The 21,806-nt window shown below is 39.3% G+C and overlaps 1 protein-coding gene across 2 annotated transcripts in view; it reads right to left on the bottom strand.

Annotated features, from left to right (window-relative positions):
- LOC121943083 (SPRY domain-containing SOCS box protein 4-like) overlaps nt 1-14,795 on the bottom strand; it is a 63,034-nt gene extending 48,239 nt beyond the window's left edge. For both annotated transcript variants that reach the window (XM_042486465.2, XM_088078595.1), the window contains exon 1: nt 14,512-14,795. The gene's annotated coding sequence lies outside the window, so the exon portion shown is untranslated. The remainder of the gene's footprint in view (nt 1-14,511) is intronic.
- Between the last annotated feature and the right edge of the window lie 7,011 nt (nt 14,796-21,806).

Here is a 21,806-nt window from a genome sequence, read left to right as displayed (position 1 = left end):
TGCCCCTCACTCCTCACCACCTGTTTCCTCCCACTCTGCCCACAGACAGCTCCACTAACAGCCAGCGAGCTGGTGCGGAAACAAAAGTCAAGGTGCTCTGAGTGACGTAGAATATTCAATTACGTCTGAGGAAGGAACCAAACCTATCTGTGAAGCTTCCTTGAAGGAGAAATTTTGCCACTTGATATTGATGGCAAATAAATGACACAATAAATTCATTAGTAGGTGCTGCACTGACAGAGAAGCTGGATTTTTGCACAGTTGTTATTGCAGTGCCTATATGTACAAGGATGCATTTCATCCCAATTCTCAACTCCCAAAAACTCCCCTGCCAAGCCGTCTGAAGTAACTTGGTACACCGTGTTACTAAAAACAACGTAAAAACACTATAGTGTTACACTATATAACAGCAAATATATCTTACAGTCCCTAGAAGCTGTGTATTGCCAACACAGCCAGAAGCTATTATTTTGTCGGCCAAAACACACCATTAGGTGACAAAAACACTAACTCAGTAGTCATCTCTCCTGGGGGGAGGGGGGTTTCCAAAAACAAGACAAACGCACTAAAACTGTCATGTTTAGGTATTCCACTGTCCCAAAAATCACAAACTCTAATAAACTGGTTTGGTTGAAATAAACCTACACTCTGTATGTCCCCACTTTCTTTCAGGTGACGGCAGAGCAGCGTCTCTCTGTCATTCTTTGGAGGCAGAAGAAAAAAAATGGCAAAAATAAACAGCAATGTACTCAGCCAAACATCAAAATATTTGTCCAATAGTCCTACCGTAGTCTCCAGCACACCTCTGTCCCGTGAGGAGCAAATCTTTCACAGGTCTCTTCCATTAAAAAGCCAGGCCATCACTGCTCCATTGCTGGCACACATATTCGTACTGTAATTCTAATTACTGCATTTGAATGAGTGCACAGGTATTTGTTAGCATCTGTTCTACTGCAATTTTATCATGCACTGATAATTAAAAAGGACAATCAGTGCACAGTAACCGAGGTATAACTCCAATTTAGCTCACAAACACTTGGGAGAGCAGTTTGACATGCTCCACAAGAGGAAAGAAGGGGCCAGCTGAGCTGGCAGAAGATATCTGCCGTCAGTGTTGAGGGGAATTATGGAGAACTGCAGCTTTTAATGATTTGACAGTTTTAATGATGGTTAGAGAGAAGAGGGGGTGAACCATTTATCAGTAGGAGGCCCCTGGGAGACTACAGCCCTCAATCGTTTCTGCCTCATCTACCTTCTCTCCTTCCAGCCCTGTGTGTTTCAATCCAAAAACATTCTCAAGCGACCAATCACGTCTATTGTCTGACTCAGAGTTGTATATGGGCCCGGGCTGAAATAGTGGCCATCAAAGAGACTGTTAAATTGTACAATAAAGATACGTGCAGAGTGCACACGTGGTGTGAAGATGGATGACCTTGTTAGGAGCCCTCGGGCGCTCCATCATCCCTTCCTGAGTGCCACTGAAGAAACCATAAATAAAACTCCAACTTCTTCACGATAAGCACACCTACACCTCAGCCCCAAGACTGCTGAATGTGTGCACCCCAAAACCTCCCTGAACATGATGTGCAGCCCTTTGTTCAACTGACAGCTAGTAAATCAGGCTGCAACATGAAAGAGAAAAATCGATTCTTTATATCAGAAAAACATTTTTTTGTCTTTTTTCCCTTATTAGTACTTTTGGACTGCTGTGACTTTGAAAGGTCTAACTTTTCATTTGAAAACCAATTACCAGCTTACTAAAAAAATTAAAATGGCTAGACAATCTGCAGGTACCTATGCACGTATCTGTACAGGATCAATGTCAGAATCCATTGACTTTTACAACGATTAAGCCTCTGGGTGCAATGGCTAATATTTGGGGAGTTCCAGCATGACCTGCGAATATCTTGATAATGGTTATCTGGGCCAAGATTTCCTTTTGGGCCGCATCAGAGTTGGGGTGATTTCTGGTTTTGCCAGTCCCATCTAGTGTACGGGCTTAAACTGGTCAGATTTTATGCAAACCAGCTGAACTGGCATTTTCCATCATGACAAAAGTAGACAAAGTAAAAAGGCCACCTGTGCTGGTGGCGTCAAAGTGCAAAATCCAAGCTGTAATCCCACTTGTAAAATCTGATATATCAGTAAGGTCCAGTGTTTGGTTTACATACAGCATATGCTTTATTTAACTAGGGAAAAGACTCGGCAAAATATAAAATCTCTTTTTCAAAAGCGAGCTGGCAAAGAGGGCAGCAAAGAACATGGTTACAACAATAAATACAAGCAGAAAAGCCTGAGCCAATTGGCTTGATTTCTTAAAAAAAACGGGAAAAGTACCTGAACATTTGTAAAAAATAAATAAATGAATTAATTCATTAATTAAAAAAAGAAAGAAGAAAACAAACAAACAAGGAAATGACCAGGTGCCAACAACTGTAGTAATTCTGTAGCATTTTTTTTCCATAGCTATTTCTCCCTAGCTTTTTAAAAATAATTTCTTGCAATTTGCGGGACATTTTTAACCAAGTTGCTCATTGCTTTTTTTTCGCCAATGTTTTTGACAGTTCGCACCTGTTTGATCAGGATTTAAAGGGTTAAATACTGTTGAAAGGCTTCTGAAAGCAGCACAAGAAAAGAGATTCAGGTCGCTTCAGGTTTCAAAGGGTTAATATCAAAGAGGTCTGTTAAGTTTGCATATAGGCAGTTGCATTCTGCCTCTTTGGTTCTCCAGGCTGTTTGTTGTTTCCCCCTTTCTCAAACAAACACACACCAATGCCCTCTCTTCTTCCTGGTCAGAGGTATGTCATAATTTTTTTTTTTTAAATTGACAAGTTCTGGTAAACCTGATTGCAAATTTCACTCCCCATCTAAAAAAAAAAAGGTAAAAAATGGCAAGTAAATGTTCTGGAGCCCTGTCTTTGACATCTTTGCAGAGCAAGAACGACAGAATCTGCCTCACTCCTTCACATATTTTGTCTACTGAAGCAGCCAATTAGCAGCATATTTTAACAGTGTAACTGGCCATGCTCAAAAATGACTTGACATGTTCTGCATGTAGGCCACAGGATGGCTCTGATGACATGGAGCCTAACTGAAAGGCATGTTAGCAGATCAAAAGTGCCATGTCACTTTGGCAGCTAAATTAGCTTAATGTGCCATTGTTGAGCTTGTGGCCTCATCTACCCCTCTAAAAAAAAAAAAAAAAAGTCATTAGTTACAGTCAAACACGGTGAGCATGTACTTGGATGGCTCCGTGGGTTGCTGTGCTAAAGCACTTGACTTGAGTTCTAATTAAAAATGCTACACAAAATTTGGAAAGGGGGGGGGCAGACAGTGGTGTGAAAAGTGTCTGTTCCGCTTTTGTGCTGCTTTGATCTAACCTCTTCCTTTCCCAACGCCCCAGAAACACTCGGCCTCAAAGACATATTAGTTTGTTCTAACCTCAGGAGAACTCTGCAACACAGTAATGGACGATGGTTCGTTAAGTGCACCTTGGCGCAGCAGCTTATCTGAACAAATAGGTAATCAATAGAGCGGTAAATCTTCAAGCCAACATCTAAAACAAATATAGATGTCATTTGCTACTTCTACATTATCTTTGACTTTGTGTATACACCTTCAACAGAATACATGACCTACATAATTTTAAACTGTTCATGCACAAATATAGAGAAACAGAAAAAGATTACAAGCGTTCGTCAGATGGAGCCGACTGCTGTGAACAAAGATCCTGACATCTTGCAGGGGGACCCAGCAGGCAACAAAGCTATTGAACGTCAGAGGAGCAATAGGATTCTAGGAGAGCAAATCTATGAGCACGTAGGACAACTCAATTATTCATGTCAGTGCAATGTGGTGAAACATTGGCTAGGCTCATGGGCTGGTTGAAACTGGAGGTGTATGCATTAGCATGTTCAAGTCACATCAGAGAAAGCATGAAACAGGATTAGGGATGGGCCATAGGTGGTTTACAATAATAGTAGTATCATTTTTAATATGAAGAAACTGCATCACGACAGCTGCAATATTTTATGGTGTAAACACAAAGATGTCATGCTGTTATGCACAGCAACAACAAGCAAGGCTGAAAGCAAACGGCTGCTGGCTCCACAACGGAGGATCGTAACGTGGCATCAGTGGCATTGTTAGGCCTGCCCTGCAGCCCAGAACGTTTTTAAATTAGCCCCAGACTTCTCAGACCCTTTTAGTGACTTGCTGCTTCGAGTAAACCCTTTCCCACAGGACAAAAAACTTGCAAACACACATCTAGCTTTAGTATTTACCGTCAAAGTTTACAATCAGCATTCGCTGATGCGACAAATGGCTCTGCAGCAGGTGCCGATCGATTATCAGCTTGGACTTTTATCAGAGCCAATATACCGCATTTTGCCAATTTTCTGTATGAGCAATTTATTTTAATGATTTCCAGTAAAGTTAATTGATGAAAAATTGTGCATATTAAACTCAGCCAACACCTGGAAAGGCAGTCTACAAATACATGCAAAGAGAGGGTCGGCATTATTTTGTAAAACCTCAGAGAGCTATCTTTATTTATCTTTGTTTTTTTTATTTAACGGTTCATTTGGTTGCTGTTGTCAAAATATAAGCCCACATGAAGTTTTAAGAAACACACTATGTGTGAATGTGCAAAAAAAAAAAAAACTGTTTAATGTTTTAATTTTTTTAAAGAGAAAGGAGGAAGGAAGGGAAAGATATTAGAATATGTTGTGACTTTTTAATAATTTACTCATTTTGTTGCAGTTGTATATTCTTGAAATTAATTAAAAACATTTTTGCTTGTTTTTTTGTCTTATCATCACAGATATTATTGCAAAAATACCATTAAACATAGTGATATTATTTTAGGGCTGTATCACCCACCCTTTAACAGGATGATATGATGCTGCCACCAATTACAACGACTGAATGAATGAATAAATACATAAACACACACATACATAAACACATACATACATGGGAATGATGCAGCACATCTTGGATAAGAGGAAACACTTACACTGCACAGATCATCTGTCTTTCACCTGCCGCAAACTTTAAAGTCAATATTCTATTCTTACGAGATTTATCATACACACACCTACACCTTAAACACACGCAGAGAGACTGACTGAAACAATACTGCAAAGCTTTACTTTATCCCAAATGGAAGCATTTAACTCGTGGCTTATGAAAACACTCCTTATCTACTGTGCTTCAGCATATTGACATGTGCATATGCCGCGCTCCTCTTATCCTCCATTTCAGCTTCACCACTCTGACAGCAGAGTGGTGAACCATGTATGACTGCATTTTTGCACCAACATATAAACAACACTGCACAGGAGGTCACCTGAGGTGAGATGATTCACCACAGCTGTGTGTATGTGGACTCTGCCCTTACAATGACCCCGTGGTTAGGGTACACGGTTTTGCATAGCGAATTGTTATAGCAGGAAAAATAAAGATGATGAGGAGGAGACGGCATAGAGGAAAGGGCAGGATGTCTGGCAGTAAAACATTTAAGAGGAAACTTCCTGCTTCCAGGTCAGATTTAAGCTTCTCTTTCTCTCATGGTTGAAAGCAAAGATGAGCTGTGAGCTTTATGGTATGTGTGGTTTATGGTCTAATATGTACAGAACTCCAGGTTTTCTTTGTAAAGTGGATAATAGCAAAAGGCGAACAACTACCAGGACTCTGCTCAAAAAATGAAAAAAAAAAACTAAGACAACTGTGCAGTCATTAATTATCCTGTTTGGTGCTTCCATTTAAAATATCTGCTTTAAAGGTTTAAAAGCATGTTTTGGGCAGAATAGGGAATAGCTCACATTTTAAGAACTAATAATCAGTCCAGATGTTGGAGTCTACAGTCTGGCCGTCACATTGTTACTGCATTAAAACAATAATGAGATGTTGTGTGGATCTGGAAAACTTTGTTGAATAAAAAAATATGAAATTAGCACATCCAATTGATGCAGATTCGACAAATTTTCTAAATTCTCACCAAAATTAATGACATCACACTGTTTCCATTACCACTAGCACTGTAACCGTGTCTCTTATCTGCTTCTAAGAGCTTGGAATACTGGCTTCAGTTACAAGAGGCTTTCTAAAACTTTTACTGTCTGACAGAGTGCGACTTTATCAAGGCAATCACTACACTAACCCTCCTCATCCCTCAGCTATTCATCACCCCACCACCTCAATCTTTGTGTGTCCTTACATGCCGTTTGACTCTCACTGTATCTGGCCACCCTCCGAAGCCACTCTGAGGGCCAAATTATGCTTGAAAAGAACTGGTTGATGTGACATATCATCCATCAATGTTGGCAAAGCTGTCCAGAACAGCCAGATTCACAAACAGGGTTAAAGACTGGCTACGGTGCAGTGATTGAATATAGCAATAAACATTTAAAGACTTACGGAAAGCATCCACAGCTTTGCACTTTTCTCTACACATGCAACATGACACCAGTTGTTGAGTAAAGACAGCATGCCTGTGTGTGCAAACAGCAATATCAGAACTGTCAAAAACTGTCTCTGTGTTTGCTGTCAGTCCTACTTTATCAGACAAACCAAACACTCAAGAACCCACGCAAAGACCAACTGATGCATAAACTACTGTTTTCTATAAAAAAAGTTGCACTTGAATGTACCACAATGGCTAGACAGTTTTTGACATATATGCCAATAATCCCCAGTTGCAAAGCCTGCTTTATAAAACTGGTGGGAAGTTTAAACTATAGCGCTCTTTTCCAAGTGTGATACTGCCTTTTTTTATTTTTTGCAAATTAATTAATTTACCCTGATTTTAGTGTTTTGCAATTAAGTTTACTTATTAGACTATTATTTTTTTCTTTTTTAATCAAAGATCACAGTTTTGAAACAACTTAAAAACTTGTTCACTGTTAAATGAAGAACACAGAAGGGCAACGAGGTGCAACAAGGGGCTCAGCGTTTATCAGCTGAGATCCTTTGGTTGCTATTATACACAATTTCCACGGATTAAAAAAAAACATCAGTGTGATAAATTCTCATCTACAGTAGTTTTTGAGCAATGTGACAACTGGTCTTTGTGGTAGGCTATTTGTCCCCCCTTCCTCCACTGTGGACTCGACGGCCACATAAAGTAAAAGTGCAGCGCAGCGTTTTACCCAAATCTGACTATTTTTCAACTCTCTGCGACAAGAAAAAAAAACAGCAACCTGCAGCACAAAATAGCCACTCAGTTCCTTGTCACGCTACTAGCATCTGTAGCATAATGTATATACATAGTGCTTCCCTTAAAAAATAAAAAACACAAATATTGCACTTGTGGCAGTTGCCATCTCCTGCTATTGATCTGTCAATGGCACTATATTGCAATATTGCCGTTGTTGCAACGGCCCTTCTAGAATTTAAAATTCTAAGATCTGGCAAAGTTGTACATCACTCGATCAGCAAAACTCCAGTGCCAAAGTGACATGCAAATGCAAGAACAAGTAGGCTCCATTTGAAAACAATCTCAGCGGCAGCTCTAAATCACTGCTAGCTCATTTCTGCTCAGTATTTCTCTCCTTTAACACACAGCAGAGTGCTACTGAGGTCTGAATTTCAAGTGCCATGTTGAGTATATGGTGCATTTAGTGCAGACGTGGTGAGCATAAACCACTGTCAAGAGGAGTTTTCATTCACAGGACTTTGTAGCTCAATGCAGCATATAATGCGGCGCTTCGGTGTACCAGTATAGAAACATGTGGGTGGAAGCTTCTTCCAGGAGGAGAGCTTTACGCCACATCCTTCTCAGATGTGAAAGATAAACAGCCTTAGTAACTTGTGCAGTACATCCTCTCTCTCTCTCCACTTCTGTCTATAGGGAGGAACATCCATCATCTGCCTGAAGAGCTGGATGAGAATCCAATCTTCAGCACACATCACTCACCCAGCAGCGACAGCCAACACTGGCTGGCATGTGCAGTAACCTATTCTGTTATAATCACGCACACCATGCCTAAAGCAGGGAAACCATGGGTAGGATTTGCTTCAAATGGGTGAGCATATTATAGAAACTCTTGTGCTGGAAAGTAAGGTCTCATGTCCTATCTAATCAATAGTGACAGTCTGAAGCCAGTGGCAATGTGCGACAATCGGAGACATACCGGTGACAGGCTGGCAGTTAGAGCTTAGCACTGTCTTTCCTTCCAGTTAAAAAAGCCCACAAAATCTGATACCAGCCGGCACTCACAGCTGAACCCGTTGGGAAATGCTGCTACTTTGCATGCAGTCCCCGCTGTTCAATCAACCTTATCATCTGGACAGGGCAATGAAAACAACTGATGGATTTTTTTGTATCTCCCAACACAGCAGTGACAGAAGCAATTGGGCAAAACTAGGTGGTATTTACCACAGGCACCAAAGTACAGCTGTGGCTCTAAGAACAATTATTTCCAACCACTGACACTCATCCAAAATCATTTAAATGGCCTTCAAGAGCAACTAAACATGAGTGGCGGCGATTTAAAAAGAGCAATTCAATTTAGTGTGAGCCACTCAAGTGATTAGATTCTATTACACAGTGCAAACACAAGGGCACTGCTGGCCTTTTAAAATGACCCGCTGTCCTGTAAAGCCCAGGCGTTGCCCTGCTCAGCGTCGGATTGCTCTTAATGGGATTTCACAACATTAACATTCCACTGAGTCAGCATCGGGCACGCTGGCTGCAGTGCCCCTCCGCTGAAACAGCCTCGTCTCTGAAAGTGTGTACCAGTGTGTGTGTGTGTGTGTGTGTGTGAGGGAAAATGAGTGCAGTGGGGAGGTGTTTGGAAGGTTTGGACAGTTATCAGACATGCTTTGACTGTAGTGGAATCCCTTTTGAGAAATAACTACAGCACACAGAACATTTCTATCTGAAGGAAAAACATCTCCTGACGTGATGCAGCTGAGTGAAATTCACGACTTCAGCAGCAGTTAAATGCCATTCTGTCGTCATCATTTTTCTGGACACTGCCCTTTCTGTCAATCTTTCCTGGATGCATTTCACTGTGGGACAAATGAGCTTTGTTTCTTTTATTTATTTGGGGGGATAAGCGCTGCTTCCATTCTGTTTGTGTCCGCGCTGGCGGCATGTGTGCAGGTAGGGATGTCGACAGTTAAACATTAACCATCAAAACTATTTTTGTGTGGTTACACAGGTTTGGTAATAAAAACTGAAACCTTCAACATCATTAGGTTTTACAAAGTAAAAATTCCTCCCATGCTGACACTTTCTTTGCATTTTTTCATAAATTAATTTTGTCTGTGATTATTACAATAAAACGCTGGTACAGATAATCTGCAAAATGCCAAATATCGGCTCCAATAATCTATCGACCCCTGCTTCCCACAGTGATTTGATATGAAGCTAGTTGAAAATCACTTAAGTATCTCTTTAAAAAAAGTGTCCATCTCACGCTCAGCTATTCTTCTGTGATCATTTTACTGCTGCGTTCACGTCATAAGTCATCATAAATGTGAGCGGCCAAACGGGAAAGACTTTCAATGCGAACCTCTTAGTAAGATACGCAGCACAGATCTGAAGCAGTTACGTGACCGATCGCTTATCCAAGGGACAGAAAATTAATAACTGTTTTAATAAACAACGTGCTGCCTTAAGCAGGAGCTAACATCATAGTAGCCAGATTCTGTGATCAAAAACACTGCAGCATCTTGGGTGTAAAAACTTGACAAATAAGTGTATAAAACAAGCAGAACACGCTGAAACCTCATTTTCATGCTCAGAGTTAGGAGCGGGTTTGTGGCAGCAGCAGGGGGCTGAAGGAGAGTCAGCAGTCGGTACCTGGGTGTCACCCACAGCTGTCATTACAACTAATTTGCTACTTGACACAAGAGGCACGACGGAGAGGCCCGGCAATCATTACCCACCTCATTTGTCAACATAAATTCACCAAATAGCCTGACAGCGATGTGAGCATAACAGTCGGATCATACAGGTGCCACCAGCGACTCCGTCAGGCTACTGCAGCTGACTGAGGGTAGGAGATAGAAGACAATGCGCCAACTCCCTACCTGGTGTAAAAGTCATTAGTGCGCTCGCCTTCAGCCATGTACGATCAATCTCGTATTTTGTGCAAGTCACATGAGGCAACGGCAGTGACTTAAGTAGGAGGGACCTGTCTCATCAATTCAGAAGGCATTTAAATTTAAGAGGAAAGCCCAGCTCAGTGCGCCTTTCTACTCGGGCTGGGCGATAAATCAATGGTTTTCAATCTGTGGTTTAGGACAATTTTCACCCCTTTGAAACCTCAGCAAATTGGCTTGATTTCTTTTAAAAGCATGAGGAGAAGACAACTTGACAAGGAAGGGCCAAAACATTACCAAGAATTTAATAACAAATTACAAAAAGATTAATAATAATAACAAACATTAATTTAAAAAATAAAAAAGAAACACGAAAAATGCACAAAAAAAGAGAGTGACAGAGAGAGAGAGAGACAGAGAACTATTTAAAAATATGCTTGTTTTATAATATTTGTATGTATAATTTTATTATTTTTTTCCTTCTTTGATAATATTTCATAATCATACCCAGCTAAATTCTTAGGTCATTTTCTCCTCACATTTTAATTATTTATTTTTTGCAATATACAGGGTATTTTTTGCAAAAATCACCTCCCAGAAATCCCTAATACGAGGTCGCTCCCACATGAGGGGCTTCCATTATCGCTCGCACAACATTTCCACTGGAAATAATGACGGCTGCAATAGAAATAAACCTGCTAATGTTTTGAACATCCATCGGCATGCTTTTTGGAATGTTATTGCGAGAGGAGAAGTGCTTAACATTGCGAGAAAAGTCACATAACGTCACTCGATGGAGACGCAGTCATGGCGTAATTGTGTTTTATCGAAATTTTGAAAATATCAGTTAATTTTTGCGCAAATCTGTAATGAAAACCCACCTAGTGACTAATGTACCTTTATTTTCTCCATGGTAGACTGCAGAATTGAAGAGTAAACTGCTGACCTCTGAAAACTGTGAACATGGGCACATTTATGCCACCCGAGCTTGTGGTAACAGGGAGGTCGACTAATGTTACAGTGGTCACAGGGTCAACCCCCAGAGTGCAGAGGTCAACTGTTCCCCTCTGATGGGAGCATATGACCTGGCTTTCAACACGACATGAAAGCTAATTAACACCCAAACCATTGGTCACGCTGACTGGAGTTGTCCTGGAAAAATTGCTCACATGTTACAAGATTTTGGGTTTCTGTTTACTGCAGCAACCACAACTGAAAATGAGACCAACAACCACAACAGTGAGCCGAGCTACCACATCAGCCAGCCATGTTCTCCATCTCACCATCTGCTGTGGTCCACCCACACAAATCTCTCATAACACTATCTGGACAGTAGCCTGCCAATGCCCAGGAGGGCAAAGCAGATGGTGTGCTTACAGGCAAAGTATTTAGCCTTTGAATAGCAGGCACACTTCAAATCAAATGGGCGCTGGACGAAGTCAAATAGTCCACTTTTTATGCCTTCTTGGGCATTAAGGTGATGGTGATAATGATTATGATAATGTCAGCCTTTGCATAGCAGCAAAGCTCTGAAGAGGAAGCAGCCTGCCTCTGTTAACTTGAAAACACCACAAAATAGAAGCAACTTAAAAATGCTGGCAACCGAATCATGTCTCTGTTTTTCACTTCTCCAGCACACACACTGAGAAATGAATTCCTGGGAAAACTATCACTCGATTCATGCATGAATAAGGAATAAATACAAGTGTTCCCTTGAAGGCAGCCAACTGATTTGCAACAGCAAACATGCCTCGTGTAAACTGTTCTCTCTTAAAATGGAAAAATAAACAACTCCTTTTAAATCCTGACATTTTTCTATTAACATTATCTGTAGCCTACACGTTGAATCATTATAACACAACATGGTAGATTTTATATATGCCTTCTTGATGTTTTGGCACATGAGAGACTTCCAAACAAGCAGCATATTGCTGCAACACGGTCCGTTTATCATGCGTTCATTCATTATTCAATTCCATCTCGAAAACTAAAAAGCAAATATTGAGGAAAGTTTTCTCATTATCTGCTTAAAAGTAAAAATCAAACAAGGAAACAAGAACAAAATACATTTACATTGTTCTTTATTTTAGACCAGTTAGACTGAAGGCTTGCGTGTGTTGGCTGGCTGTATCCAAGTATCCATGGTAACAAAAGCAGCAGACAACCAAGAAAAGTGAAAAGAGGAGGGCAGCGCGTCTTGTTGACATCAAAACGTGTTTCAGCTACTTTAAAAAGGCCTAGTTAAAAAATACAATATCAGTCTAAGATGACGCTGTATTGAGAGTGTTTTCAACTTGAAGTTTGGTTTCAGATCCTGTAACAGCCACAAACAGCACTTTCTGACCCAAACAGCTGACCGGTGTCGTGCCAAAAAGTGATTGTCTGCCAGAAACCTATTGCCGTCAGCAGGAGCTACAGTCTGTCAAATATATTCACTATGAATGAAATCGAGGGGTTATGAGGCAGAAACAACCTTTTAGTAGCAAAATAGCAGCTGCAATCACTTTTTGGCAAGTTGAAAATTGTATTTCATTTGTTGCAATGGCCTTTTAAAAGGTATTTACACAGGTAAAAGGGGACTGGGTGACCTAGAATCTGTCAAATCTAATCACTATGAATGAAATCAACTTATTTTGAGGCAGAAACAGCCTTTAAGTGGCAAGATAGAAGCTGCAATCACTTTTTGGCAAGTAAGAAATTGCATTTTTATGCATTGCATTGGCCCTTTAAAGGTATTTACACAAGTAAAATCTGGGTGAGCTATAATCTGTCATACATATATCACTGAATGAAATCAAGTCATTCTGAGGCAGAAACAACCTTTTACTGACAAGACAAGAGCTGCAATCGCTTTCTGGCAGTTTTATTGGCTCTTCAAAAAGGTAATTCAACAGGTAAAAAGGACTGGAGTGGTTATAATCTCGGCCACAGAGCAGATAATACCTTTATTTTTACATTACCTATCTGTTAAGTATGATAGACTACTTATGTAAACAAGATTTTAGAAATATTAAACTCATACAAACAACAGGAACAACAAAATTGTCTATAGTCGCGTAAATGTCATGCCTAATCAAGATATAAACCGCAAACACGTGAAAATTGGGTTTCACAAAGACATACCTATGCTCTTACCACGGACACAAAGTTATGTGTATTTACATGCTACGACTGTTTGACTCTTTAACAGTCTGTGCGCGCTCCCGCGGACGGCAGTCAGTTTCTGGCAGTCGATCACTTTTTGGCACGACACCGGCGGCGGATGAGAAATGTAGTGCCTAAGGAAAACACTGTGAGACGGTGGGTTTAAAGTAGTTAAAATACTCTAAATGTAACATCCGCTTAGGCTGATACTGATTTTTTTAAGGTTGGCCTCTTGTAAGTGGCTAAAACAAAATAACCTCTGTGGGGTGCGCGCCTCCTCTGTTTCTGCAAACCAGGAGCGCGCCCACAGCAACTGTAGCCTATGTAACACACTGACTGTACATAAGCATCTCATACAGCCACACTTGAAATTTATTCATTTTCAATTAGTTAGATACAAAACACGCGCTGCCACCCTCTTCACTTTTTTTGGATGTGTGTTGCTTTCGTTACCATGGATACCTGTTTCACTTTAAAGCTTACGGCTGCTCCAAACTGTGCGTAAAAGTCACACCCAGGCGTTCCCAAAGTTGGTGACCAAGGCTCTGGTAATACAGTAAATATTTTTGAAATCTTCTCCATCATCGTTTCCTTAATTCTGAGCGTCACTCTTCTGACGGCGCATGCGCGAAGCCGCACCAGAATGACACAATCAGAATTAAGTAAATAAATAAAGATAAATAAACAACGTAAATCTGACTAGTTATTTTGTTTTTAGTTCCTCGTTTATTTTTTATTTTTTCATTTCAAGAAGATAATGAGAAAACAAACGTCTTTTTTTCAATATTTGGTTTATTACAAGAAAACAAACAAACGAATTTCTCACTTGTTTGTTTGTTTGTTTGTTTGTTTGTTTCCAGAAGGAATTGGATAATGAATGAGCGGATGATACACAACACCAGTCCCGGCTGTTAAAGATCAGCGAGTGACAAATAAATTCAACAAATTAAACTGTTTTAAACAAATCAAATACGCGACTACCTTTAACAGAGTTGTGCCGAAATTCTGTCCGGACACCAAACAGTCAGAAAATAATAAACGTCTAGTCCCTCTAAGTGTGTTTGTCAAGTACGAATAAATCCCTAAAATAACAAAAATATTTAACAGAGTTTGGTGAAAGCTGTGTTTTCCTGGCGCGGTGCGAATTTATCATCGCTATCGTTTCCCCCGAAAAAAAACACAAGAGAAAAGTTTGAAACGGGAGTTTTCTTCGTCCCCACAGTGTAAAGCGACAACACAACACAGTCGCGATTAATTTAGGCTACAGACATTTCTGTTTAGTCTTACGGAAAAAAACAAACAAACTTAACGTACCTGCGTATTCAAGGCAACAAGGTTTGGAGAAAGGCGACCCGCAAACCTCTCGCGACGACGCCAACTTTCCTCTTTCCTCAGCAAAAACAGCCAGTCGGCCTCGCGACACGGAGCGTGTTTAAAAGTGTTTAAAGTGGAGCAAAAAGCAGCTCCTGCAAAGAGGATTTTAGTCCGTGCAGACGGAGTGAGGAGACGTTTTCACGTTGAGCAGGCGGCTTTCTTTGTTCCTGCTGCCTGCAGCCAGTTCCGCGGATATTAGCCCGTTCATGAGTCTCTGACAGCCGCTGATTGGCTGGAGAGTCGGGATCAAGAAAAGGTGACTGACGCAAAGTTAGCCAGAATAACAACACAGCTTCCGGTCAAATCAAAATTTTTTAAAAAGCTATTTTTGTATTCTGTGGCTTTGTATCTAGCACAAAGGAAAATGCTGCGTCACGATTTATTAAACGTTTTCACAGAGCGCGATCGTGTGTTTTAGGCTGCTCACAGATATTTTACTCCTAAATGTGGCTGATTCTATGCTTTTATTTTGTATGTATCACTACCACACTTCCTGTCAATTTCTAAAATTAAGGAACTTGACGCAGGGTGGAGGCTACTTCGTGCCATACATAGTTTTATTCAGAGTATAATTAACATGTTTGCTTCTGCTTGTTGTTTATTTTCTCGCACTTGAAGCATAAGTCAAAATATTATTTCAGAAATTGGAAACAAGTTCATTGGTCAACTTTCAATTTATACTTAGCCAAGACACAATCATATTTTTTTTCCATATTAGCAGGAATACTGTTAAAGTGAGACAATTTACGTTTCGCAATATTTTTGAATTATGATGAAAATGTTGTTGCCCTTCATACTATTCTTCATGCCTCTGCCTGGTGACCTGTTGTCAAAGTGGGTCACCTTTAGTGGCAAACACGGACACTTCAGACAGATTTTGTTGTTATTTAATTCTGGGCCTAATAAATTAAATACACAGTAATCAAATAAACAAAACAACAAACATTAATTTCAAAAACAAAAGAAGAGTGGGCTGCAAGTACAGCAAATTCACTATGTCATTTTAAAGCTTAACTGTCCCACTTTACCCATTGTCACACAGTATTCACAGTATACCAGTATTCACCCTGTATAAAGTATATGAAAACAGAAGAAAAAAGAAAGAAACATGAGAGTCAGGACGGATAACTCTTTGTTGGCAAACTGACACTTTGTACAAAATCTGTTGCTATTTCCGTGTGGACCTAATTAATTATATACACAATGATAATAATGAAGATACCAATAAACATGCTTTTTTAAGAAGGGGTGCAGGTAAATCAGATTAATCATGTCATTTTAGTTTTCACAGTAAGATTTTTGAATATTTTGTGCCATGTCCCCAGAAGTGATGTCATAGCCACCAAACCTATATTTTTTAATTACATTCTTGCTAATGATGAACTGGTTGTTGATTTATAAAAGTAGGAGTATATAGATGTAAAGCTAGAAATGGTAAAGCTTAACTGTCCTGCATTACCCATTGAGCCACTTTACCAGTATTTACCCTGTTTAAAAGAAATATATGAAGGCATATTTTTGAGATATGTGTACTTGAATTATCAGAATTCATTTGTTTTTTGTTTTTATACTTCCACACAAGCACATTGGCTTCATTGCACACATTTCACACATTAAAGTTAGAGTTTTGAGTTCCTCCACCAGAGATTTTTGAGCATCAAACACTTAATTTCCTGCATTCTGGCAAATGTTTATGTGCATTTTCTGTATATATTTATAATGTAGATGTCTTTAATTTTCTCAAAACAAAAGTCCTTTGCTCCTTTCATGTTTTTATTTTCACATTTTCTGAATGCTGAGGGGGAGGTTTATTTTAATCATCACTTTTTAATATAACTGATGTTCAGTCGAATACCTTTAAGCTGTCATTAAATGGGTGCAGCTGTGTTTGTGGATTAAACCCAAGCTAATGCGTAAAAAAGCTTATTTCCCTGCATCTAAAGCCACCTGCAACAAAAACCAGCTCACAACCATGAGATTAACACTGAGGTTTGTTTGGGCTCAAGAGGTTAGTGCTCAGAGGTTTCACTCCACCCACAGCATAATGTACACAGTTGTGCAAGTTTATAGCGAGTCTTTTCAAACAGAACATTGATCTGATAACCTCTTGTATTATAAGGTTCTCGATAAAAACTCCTTTGCCTTTTGTCTCAGCCCAATTCCATCTATTTGCATCACACCTGTATCAGCTGATTTGATTATGAGCAAACAGCCTCGGCCGGTTACAAAGGCCTGGATGAAATTAGGCTCATTGTGAAAACTAGACCATGGGCTCCCCGAGCAGCTGGCCTCAAATCAATTCCAAAGAGAACATGAGAATTGAAGTTGATGGGTTTAACACAGCAGGGATCACTTGCCTGTCAGTGTGAAACACTCAGGTTGATTTTCTTCGCTCCTGAGCGGTGAGTCATAGAGGGAATAGTTGAACTTTTTGCCAGATATGCTTATTCACTGTCTTGCCGGAAGTTAGAGGAGTAGATCAATAATCACTCACTTCAAATTAACACATTATGTCTTATTTGTCTTATCCAGACAAAAACTGAAACATAAAAACAAATTGTAGTAAACTTGTCGTTTTTATACTCCAGTTTTTGTGTAAATGAAACGAACAGGATGTTCATTAGTAAACTTTAGAGTTGCTGTTAAACAGAATTTGTTCCAAACTGAACAGCCTGGCTTTTTCCTTTTGTTCCCAGTCTTTATGCTAAGCTAACAGTCTAGTATTTCAAAGTATTTTAAAGAAAAAATAAATAGTATTTATTATTAACAAGAACTAATGAGAAATCAGCACAAATAATAAATGTTGGTGACAAATAACAAAAGTAAATAAACAATGAGAGAATACGCTTTGCACATTTATCAGTGAACCCTTTAAAAATGGACAGGTCATTGTTTGCATAGTTCTGTTTGACCATTTGATTTACTTTAAAAACATGACAAAAAGACCTTATTTAGAAAACAAATAAATAAAAAGTGTGTGAAAAATGTCCTAAGATTAATCATAATTATAATTCATAATCATAATTATATATTTAAAATTATTCTATTTTTTGTTAGTTTGTTTTAGGAATTTTTTTGTGCAAAACTTAAGGTAATTTTCTTGTACTTATTTTTTTAAAACTAGCTTATTGCTCATTTCTGGGGAATTTCTTCTTGATAAGCTCATTTTCTTCTTCCCACATTTTTGAAAGATATCAAGCCAATTTGCCCAGGCTTCAAATGATTAAATATTTCTAAAATAACAACCATTCTAGCAAAAGCATTCATTCTTTTTCAGCAGAGAGCTTAGGTTTTTTCTTCCCTGTCATCTTGTCATTACCTCAAGTTACCTTAACTGCAGTTTGGTGCGAATGCAGTTTTTCACCAGAATGGTGTCACAATTTCCCCAGGAGTTCCCTGTAATGGCCTCTTGAGATCATTGTTTGCACAATCTTGTATATTTCAACCTAAAATAAAAACCACAAGAGTTAGAGCATTCACTCTGTAAGGCTAAGGCTTCTGTTTCTTTATGTTGTACACTCATAATAACGTCATTGGGCTAAGTTTCCTGCAGTGCAAAACTACGCTTCAGAGGAATGAATGATGAATCCATCATCCATCACATGAAAATGACTATATCTCAAAAAATAAATAATCATTGCAATTACTTGTGGAGTGTTAAAAATATTACCTTGTGTTTCTAGATTTAAAAGTACTTTGGATCAATATGTTTTGATTTGTATTTTGTAAAATCAGATTTAGCTCAGCATTTATCAACTGTATGGACTTTAGAAATATGAGGCATTTGAAGAAATTTTAAAAAATGACATCACTATAAGCAAAAATAGCAATAGACCATCTCTATTAACCCTTTGAAACCTGAGCAAGTTGGCTTGATTTCCTAGAAAAAATATATGGGTAGAAGGAAATAAGCAATAAAAGAAGACATGGCTCAAAAATTAGCATGAAATTGGTAAAGAAAGAAAGTAAAGAAAAATACAAGAAAAGAACCTGAAAATTAAAAAAAAAAAAATAAAGATAAAAAAAGGTTACTAACGAACTAACTAAATACATACATACATAAATACATACCTACATACATAAATGAGGAAATACATAATTAAAAGAAAAGTCACGCAATATTGGGAAAACATGTTTTAAAAGATATAATAATTCTGTAGGCATAACATAATTTCAAATATGTCATTATGCTAATTATAAATATAGTTTTTCCTCTATATACTTTTTTTTCCTGGACATTTTCCCTTAGTTTTTCTAAAAAAAAAAAAACATTTTCTAAATCTACCGATTTCTGGAACATTTCTCATCCATTGCCTTTATTCCAGTGTTTTTGACAGCAATCAAACCACATCTATCTTTCTAAGTGTCACCACAGAAAGTAAAATGTCTGTTAGTCATAAAGTCAGAAAGTTGATCACAGTGAAACAGAGACGCTTCCAACTAACCATGACTCAGAGCTCCCATGCCGTGCACGTGTCTGTGAGTGCGTATGCAGTGGATTTGGAGTTGTGTAAGAGCGAGTTTTGTACATATCTATTGTCTGTGAACGAGGCTGTGCGAGTGTCAGTTAGGATGTGTGTGTGTGTTGTAGTGTGTGTATCTGCCCGTCTGCTTGCTTTTCAGTGCCTGACTTCAGAGAAAGCTGCCGTGGCTGTTCTCACCAGCACACACTGAATCCTCCCCAAGTCCTCCGACAGACACTTTGCATCAGATGTTTTCATTCTCAGTCTTTTATTATGTCATCTGCCTCGCAACATCCTGCATCTACCCTTCTCTCTCTCCTTCTCTTTCTCCTCCATTTCCCCAGCTGTCTGTCTCTATCCAGCCCTAAGGTGTCACGACTTCATCCTGTGGGTCCCTCTCTGCCCAGACCGGTTGTGGAACAGGTCATAATTTCTTTGTGTACTGACTGTCAATGTCACCGAGTCACCATGAGGATTTCAGCTTGTTTGGAAATAGAGGAGAGTACTTAGTCCCAACTTGGCTGAACTTCTCTTCACTTTGCCTCCCATATGTAGGTGATTTGTCTGTGTGTTTGTGCGTGTGTGTGCCGCAGAGATATGTCCCTGAATTCACCCGAGCCAGTGTGCTTTTCACAGCCGACCACAGTGGGCGGAGGGTTCCAACAAAGCCAAAGTTAAGTGTGCTCATGTGTTTTGTGGATACATTTGAATTCAAATTTTAGTCCAAAGTCACCAGACCGACAGATTTTCATACTTTCTGTGTCTGGTTGTGATCAAGTTTGTAAAATGTGCATTCAATTTACAAATTTTCCTCTTACATTTAAGGGAAATGTCTGTATTTTTTTAAAACTTGGAATCTATTCTCCCATGTTTTTGTCTCTTAGTGACTAATGAACACAACAGATCCAGTACAAACAAACTGGTCCAGTATTGAGAGAAACTGCAGCAGCAAAAAGTGTCAAAACAGTCTACAATGTGATCCATACAGGCACATGGGCACCATCAATTTACGTTCAGTAAAAGTGCTTGTTTTTGCCTCTGATTGGCTCACATTGTGATCAAATCTTGCTCAAGAGAAATCTGAAATCTTAATCCATGCCTGCAATGTGTTGTGCATGTCTGCCATACGCTATATTTGCTGTTTTCCACTTTGACAGTTCGGGCCATGGTAAATATCTGCAGCAAGAACAACAAGGATTGTTGGTCTGAGTCTGGAGCCTAGCTGCTCACGAATCCAAGCTACTGACTATTTCAGCCTCCGCTATAGCTGCAGCAGACAGACAGTCGTGCGCTGCACAGACGGCTCTGGCTCGGTCTGAGGTTCATGTGTTTAGCCAGTCAGTGACTCACCTGCAGGAAATTGTCTCTCGCCACCACAGAGAGCCTCCAATTACTGCGTGGGGTTAGAATGAAGCAGTGCAAGAGTCAGGGTGGCCATACAGAGTCTGCAAGAGTGAGAAAGGACCAGAGTTATTACAATTTTGTATTTTTCATTCATTGTTATTTTTGTTTTTAATTTTTGTTTGGAATTCACTATAGTTGCATTCAGTTTTTCAGAGTAGGTTTTCTCATATTTAATTCACTGAGTCTTCGCAAGTTTGTTTTTTTTGTTTTTTTTTTTAGGATTTTTAGCTTAATAGGATAGAACAGAGTATTTGAGTGAAAGGGGGGAGAGAGTGGGCAACATGGAGCAAAGGGCCAGGATTAACCTCAGCTGTTAGCAGATGAGCTACTGTGCGCCCCACACGGTGTCTTTAAAGTATAACAAAATAAGAAGAATGTAGGTGGCCACCAACATTGCTAGATGTTGAAATTTGGTTGAATTTACATTGTGATATCAACGTCAGTTTAATGCAGAAAAGTGACAACAGATGGTGGTAATATTTTGTTAGATGTATGTTGTATTGTTAATTAACCAAAATCCAACATAATTTTGGTGTGGAATAACAAAACCTTCTAATCCCAAATCGTCACATGTTGCCACTTTGCACTGTGATTCCACGACTACATATTTCGTTTAACATATCCTTTTGCATCTGCTGTTGATGTTCCATGATGGCGCTACCATGATGTCAACAAATGCACATGGTGAGACGACACGGCATGTGATTTTAATTAGACAACACAGGTTATAAAGTTTATAATAATAAAGGTTCCATCCAGCCACTTTCTCAAGTGACGCCGCCCGTGTACGTATCATGCGGAAGCAGCAGGTGCCATCCGACCATCCACTGATGTATAATAACAACACGAACAGTCTGTCTGGCATTTCCTGCACAAACACAAATGTTGGCTTTTCACACTGCGATTTTAAGCCGAAAGCACTGTCAAAGCGTCAGTAGTTTATGAGTAGGAATGAGAACAGGCTGAGAATAACGACATTTAGTTGTAAAGTATAGATAACAAATCCCAACGTCTGAAAAATGTCATAATGTTCATGTCCACGCAACATGTCATAGACATTTAAAACACTGTCAAACCAAATTACATTCCCACCAAAATTTATAGCATAACAGTTCAACTTCCTTCTGAAGCCTTACCGACTCCTGCTACCAGCTGGGAGATGTCAAATTTAACTATTTTATAACCAGGCTGTGTTAAGAACTTTACAGTGAACTTTGAAAGATGTGAGGATTTACCTGGCTGGGAAATGCAGCATCCAGTGTTTTTGGAGCTTGGCCCATATTGGGTCTAAAAGTCAGGATATCTTGGCCTCGAAAGCTTCAGTTTTGACAACTGTTAATATGCCTCTTATGTGTCAAAATAAAAGTG

This window comes from Plectropomus leopardus, chromosome 6, assembly GCF_026936395.1.
Source record: "Plectropomus leopardus strain MGB_pleo_1.0 chromosome 6, ASM2693639v1, whole genome shotgun sequence".
In the NCBI taxonomy this organism is placed as follows: Eukaryota; Metazoa; Chordata; class Actinopteri; order Perciformes; family Serranidae; genus Plectropomus; species Plectropomus leopardus.
The sequence above is the reverse complement of the archived record's forward strand: the minus strand, read 5'-3'. Positions and strand labels throughout refer to the sequence as shown.